We start from the raw sequence: 7,388 nt of genomic DNA on the forward strand, positions 1-7,388 counted from the left end.
CCATCGTGGTATCAGAGCCTAGGGTAGTTTTCTTTTATATTGATGCATTGGTTGATTTTGAAAGCTGAAAAAGTCACATTTCTGGCCTCTGACTGATGGACTCGACAACTGTCACAACTGGCAATTTAGCCATGAAGTATTGTGATCATGTAAACATCATCCATGATAATACTTGTAGCTCTAACTTCATATTATACACTATATTCATTCTATGACAACACACTTAATCAAGATTTACAAATGAAATTCAAAACTCTATGCAAAACATTTCTAAAAGTCAATTGGGAATTGAATGCCCTAAAAATCCCGGTTCAAGTTTTATATGGACTAAAATTTTCTTATTAGGCCTAATGGACCAATAAGCATTCTATTCGACTATATTGGGATTAGAAACCCTATTTAGATTCTAAATGGACCCAATTCATAAATCGATATCATTTTGGACGTTTTGGGCGTAAAATGATTCATTCTAACCCTAATGGGCCTTATTGGGCCATAAACTCCTTCTTTTTTATTCAAATGGGCCGTGAACCATCCTAAGGGCCCAATGGGCCGAAAAATAATATTTAGTCTATGTATTTCGATCAAAGCCAAGGATTTGAGCCCAAATCTAATTCACCTTCATTCATTGCGCTCATTCTCGGTCCAATGCTTTTATAACAAAAAATTTATTTTTTGCATGGAGTTAAATGGTGTCACCTCAACTTTACCTTGTGGTTCTTCATGCTAATTAACCCGTAAACAAAAATGAAAACCAAATATATCTAGGCACCATCTTATCATCACCTCCTCTCTCCTTCTCTCTTTATTACCTTCGGTCGATAGGCAAACCACACACACACACACAATATCAAGCCCTCTCTAATACTTGTTCAAGAACACCTCTCCCCTTCCATCAAGAATTTTCAAGATTTAGAGCCTTTCAAGGAGGTTTTTCATTCAAAATCACTTCAAGATACACTCTTGTGGTAAGATCATGTAAACTTGAGTTTGAAAGTCCACTCAAGGAGCTAGCTAGAGCTTTAAATCACATCATCTTCTTCCATTATAAGTGTATTATATTAATTGAGAAATCATATTATTTAATTAGAATTGATCAAGAATTAATATAGTGATCCAAAGAGACTAATTAAATTAGCGGCGACTAATTTTGTAAATTAGCGATGCATATGGTTTGGGCTATTTATCCATGAAAAACTAAGTATATGTGAGAGTCCATGAAGTGTTAGTCCACATGAGTTATGGATCGTAAGCCTAAGTGTCAGAATGAGGGTCACAAATGACTCTTGGAATTCTAACACCATATATGTAACCCCTTGGACCCCAAAATCAGATGACATAGCATTATAGCAAGGGTATTGCCGATTCTAGGGTGCTCTTAACCTCTCTCATAAGTCCTCTAATTGTTGGTGGTGTTTTGTGAAGCATTTGAGACATCGCACTTGAGGTGCTAAGCTCTTAAAGGCTAAGTAATACAAGCTACATAAAGAGGTAATCATCAAACTTGTTTTTATGATTCATATATAAAGTTGTATGCTAGTTAGGATTCATGCTTTTGAAAATTGTTTATGGCATATATAACTAGAGAAAACTTAGATCAAAAGCATTAGCGTTGTATGTGCGTCATACGCGTGTTATAGTGCTCAAAACCCATCGTGGTATCAGAGCCTAGGGTAGTTTTCTTTTATATTGATGCATTGGTTGATTTTGAAAGCTGAAAAAGTCACATTTCTGGCCTCTGACTGATGGACTCGACAACTGTCACAACTGGCAATTTAGCCATGAAGTATTGTGATCATGTAAACATCATCCATGATAATACTTGTAGCTCTAACTTCATATTATACACTATATTCATTCTATGACAACACACTTAATCAAGATTTACAAATGAAATTCAAAACTCTATGCAAAACATTTCTAAAAGTCAATTGGGAATTGAATGCCCTAAAAATCCCGGTTCAAGTTTTATATGGACTAAAATTTTCTTATTAGGCCTAATGGACCAATAAGCATTCTATTCGACTATATTGGGATTAGAAACCCTATTTAGATTCTAAATGGACCCAATTCATAAATCGATATCATTTTGGACGTTTTGGGCGTAAAATGATTCATTCTAACCCTAATGGGCCTTATTGGGCCATAAACTCCTTCTTTTTTATTCAAATGGGCCGTGAACCATCCTAAGGGCCCAATGGGCCGAAAAATAATATTTAGTCTATGTATTTCGATCAAAGCCAAGGATTTGAGCCCAAATCTAATTCACCTTCATTCATTGCGCTCATTCTCGGTCCAATGCTTTTATAACAAAAAATTTATTTTTTGCATGGAGTTAAATGGTGTCACCTCAACTTTACCTTGTGGTTCTTCATGCTAATTAACCCGTAAACAAAAATGAAAACCAAATATATCTAGGCACCATCTTATCATCACCTCCTCTCTCCTTCTCTCTTTATTACCTTCGGTCGATAGGCAAACCACACACACACACACAATATCAAGCCCTCTCTAATACTTGTTCAAGAACACCTCTCCCCTTCCATCAAGAATTTTCAAGATTTAGAGCCTTTCAAGGAGGTTTTTCATTCAAAATCACTTCAAGATACACTCTTGTGGTAAGATCATGTAAACTTGAGTTTGAAAGTCCACTCAAGGAGCTAGCTAGAGCTTTAAATCACATCATCTTCTTCCATTATAAGTGTATTATATTAATTGAGAAATCATATTATTTAATTAGTATTGATCAAGAATTAATATAGTGATCCAAAGAGACTAATTAAATTAGCGGCGACTAATTTTGTAAATTAGCGATGCATATGGTTTGGGCTATTTATCCATGAAAAACTAAGTATATGTGACAGTCCATGAAGTGTTAGTCCACATGAGTTATGGATCGTAAGCCTAAGTGTCAGAATGAGGGTCACAAATGACTCTTGGAATTCTAACACCATATATGTAACCCCTTGGACCCCAAAATCAGATGACATAGCATTATAGCAAGGGTATTGCCGATTCTAGGGTGCTCTTAACCTCTCTCATAAGTCCTCTAATTGTTGGTGGTGTTTTGTGAAGCATTTGAGACATCGCACTTGAGGTGCTAAGCTGTTAAAGGCTAAGTAATACAAGCTACATAAAGAGGTAATCATCAAACTTGTTTTTATGATTCATATATAAAGTTGTATGCTAGTTAGGATTCATGCTTTTGAAAATTGTTTATGGCATATATAACTAGAGAAAACTTAGATCAAAAGCATTAGCGTTGTATGTGCGTCATACGAGTGTTATAGTGCTCAAAACCCATCGTGGTATCAGAGCCTAGGGTAGTTTTCTTTTATATTGATGCATTGGTTGATTTTGAAAGCTGAAAAAGTCACATTTCTGGCCTCTGACTGATGGACTCGACAACTGTCACAACTGGCAATTTAGCCATGAAGTATTGTGATCATGTAAACATCATCCATGATAATACTTGTAGCTCTAACTTCATATTATACACTATATTCATTCTATGACAACACACTTAATCAAGATTTACAAATGAAATTCAAAACTCTATCCAAAACATTTCTAAAAGTCAATTGGGAATTGAATGCCCTAAAAATCCCGGTTCTAGTTTTATATGGACTAAAATTTTCTTATTAGGCCTAATGGACCAATAAGCATTCTATTCGACTATATTGGGATTAGAAACCCTATTTGGATTCTAAATGGACCCAATTCATAAATCGATATCATTTTGGACGGTTTGGGCGTAAAATGATTCATTCTAACCCTAATGGGCCTTATTGGGCCATAAACTCCTTCTTTTTTATTCAAATGGGCCGTGAACCATCCTAAGGGCCCAATGGGCCGAAAAATAATATTTAGTCTATGTATTTCGATCAAAGCCAAGGATTTGAGCCCAAATCTAATTCACCTTCATTCATTGAGCTCATTCTCGGTCTAATGCTTTTATAACAAAAAATTTATTTTTTGCATGGAGTTAAATGGTGTCACCTCAACTTTACCTTGTGGTTCTTCATGCTAATTAACCCATAAACAAAAATGAAAAGCAAATACATCTAGGCACCATCTTATCATCACCTCCTCTCTCCTTCTCTCTTTATTACCTTCGGTCAATAGGCAAACCACACACACACACACAATATCAAGCCCTCTCTAATACATGTTCAAGAACACCTCTCCCCTTCCATCAAGAATTTTCAAGATTTAGAGCCTTTCAAGGAGGTTTTTCATTCAAAATCACTTCAAGATACACTCTTGTGGTAAGATCATGTAAACTTGAGTTTGAAAGTCCACTCAAGGAGCTAGCTAGAGCTTTAAATCACATCATCTTCTTCCATTATAAGTGTATTATATTAATTGAGAAATCATATTATTTAATTAGAATTGATCAAGAATTAATATAGTGATCCAAAGAGACTAATTAAATTAGCGGCGACTAATTTTGTAAATTAGCGATGCATATGGTTTGGGCTATTTATCCATGAAAAACTAAGTATATGTGAGAGTCCATGAAGTGTTAGTCCACATGAGTTATGGATCGTAAGCCTAAGTGTCAGAATGAGGGTCACAAATGACTCTTGGAATTCTAACACCATATATGTAACCCCTTGGACCCCAAAATCAGATGACATAGCATTATAGCAAGGGTATTGCCGATTCTAGGGTGCTCTTAACCTCTCTCATAAGTCCTCTAATTGTTGGTGGTGTTTTGTGAAGCATTTGAGACATCGCACTTGAGGTGCTAAGCTCTTAAAGGCTAAGTAATACAAGCTACATAAAGAGGTAATCATCAAACTTGTTTTTATGATTCATATATACAGTTGTATGCTAGTTAGGATTCATGCTTTTGAAAATTGTTTATGGCATATATAACTAGAGAAAACTTAGATCAAAAGCATTAGCGTTGTATGTGCGTCATACGCGTGTTATAGTGCTCAAAACCCATCGTGGTATCAGAGCCTAGGGTAGTTTTCTTTTATATTGATGCATTGGTTGATTTTGAAAGCTGAAAAAGTCACATTTCTGGCCTCTGACTGATGGACTCGACAACTGTCACAACTGGCAATTTAGCCATGAAGTATTGTGATCATGTAAACATCATCCATGATAATACTTGTAGCTCTAACTTCATATTATACACTATATTCATTCTATGACAACACACTTAATCAAGATTTACAAATGAAATTCAAAACTCTATGCAAAACATTTCTAAAAGTCAATTGGGAATTGAATGCCCTAAAAATCCCGGTTCAAGTTTTATATGGACTAAAATTTTCTTATTAGGCCTAATGGACCAATAAGCATTCTATTCGACTATATTGGGATTAGAAACCCTATTTAGATTCTAAATGGACCCAATTCATAAATCGATATCATTTTGGACGTTTTGGGCGTAAAATGATTCATTCTAACCCTAATGGGCCTTATTGGGCCATAAACTCCTTCTTTTTTATTCAAATGGGCCGGGAACCATCCTAAGGGCCCAATGGGCCGAAAAATAATATTTAGTCTATGTATTTCGATCAAAGCCAAGGATTTGAGCCCAAATCTAATTCACCTTCATTCATTGCGCTCATTCTCGGTCCAATGCTTTTATAACAAAAAATTTATTTTTTGCATGGAGTTAAATGGTGTCACCTCAACTTTACCTTGTGGTTCTTCATGCTAATTAACCCGTAAACAAAAATGAAAACCAAATATATCTAGGCACCATCTTATCATCACCTCCTCTCTCCTTCTCTCTTTATTACCTTCGGTCGATAGGCAAACCACACACACACACACAATATCAAGCCCTCTCTAATACTTGTTCAAGAACACCTCTCCCCTTCCATCAAGAATTTTCAAGATTTAGAGCCTTTCAAGGAGGTTTTTCATTCAAAATCACTTCAAGATACACTCTTGTGGTAAGATCATGTAAACTTGAGTTTGAAAGTCCACTCAAGGAGCTAGCTAGAGCTTTAAATCACATCATCTTCTTCCATTATAAGTGTATTATATTAATTGAGAAATCATATTATTTAATTAGTATTGATCAAGAATTAATATAGTGATCCAAAGAGACTAATTAAATTAGCGGCGACTAATTTTGTAAATTAGCGATGCATATGGTTTGGGCTATTTATCCATGAAAAACTAAGTATATGTGACAGTCCATGAAGTGTTAGTCCACATGAGTTATGGATCGTAAGCCTAAGTGTCAGAATGAGGGTCACAAATGACTCTTGGAATTCTAACACCATATATGTAACCCCTTGGACCCCAAAATCAGATGACATAGCATTATAGCAAGGGTATTGCCGATTCTAGGGTGCTCTTAACCTCTCTCATAAGTCCTCTAATTGTTGGTGGTGTTTTGTGAAGCATTTGAGACATCGCACTTGAGGTGCTAAGCTGTTAAAGGCTAAGTAATACAAGCTACATAAAGAGGTAATCATCAAACTTGTTTTTATGATTCATATATAAAGTTTTATGCTAGTTAGGATTCATGCTTTTGAAAATTGTTTATGGCATATATAACTAGAGAAAACTTAGATCAAAAGCATTAGCGTTGTATGTGCGTCATACGAGTGTTATAGTGCTCAAAACCCATCGTGGTATCAGAGCCTAGGGTAGTTTTCTTTTATATTGATGCATTGGTTGATTTTGAAAGCTGAAAAAGTCACATTTCTGGCCTCTGACTGATGGACTCGACAACTGTCACAACTGGCAATTTAGCCATGAAGTATTGTGATCATGTAAACATCATCCATGATAATACTTGTAGCTCTAACTTCATATTATACACTATATTCATTCTATGACAACACACTTAATCAAGATTTACAAATGAAATTCAAAACTCTATGCAAAACATTTCTAAAAGTCAATTGGGAATTGAATGCCCTAAAAATCCCGGTTCAAGTTTTATATGGACTAAAATTTTCTTATTAGGCCTAATGGACCAATAAGCATTCTATTCGACTATATTGGGATTAGAAACCCTATTTAGATTCTAAATGGACCCAATTCATAAATCGATATCATTTTGGACGTTTTGGGCGTAAAATGATTCATTCTAACCCTAATGGGCCTTATTGGGCCATAAACTCCTTCTTTTTTATTCAAATGGGCCGTGAACCATCCTAAGGGCCCAATGGGCCGAAAAATAATATTTAGTCTATGTATTTCGATCAAAGCCAAGGATTTGAGCCCAAATCTAATTCACCTTCATTCATTGAGCTCATTCTCGGTCCAATGCTTTTATAACAAAAAATTTATTTTTTGCATGGAGTTAAATGGTGTCACCTCAACTTTACCTTGTGGTTCTTCATGCTAATTAACCCGTAAACAAAAATGAAAACCAAATATATCTAGGCACCATCTTATCATCACCT

Source organism: Lactuca serriola, chromosome 1, assembly GCF_051521515.1.
Source record: "Lactuca serriola cultivar US96UC23 chromosome 1, Lser_US96UC23_V15, whole genome shotgun sequence".
Taxonomy (NCBI): Eukaryota; Viridiplantae; Streptophyta; class Magnoliopsida; order Asterales; family Asteraceae; genus Lactuca; species Lactuca serriola.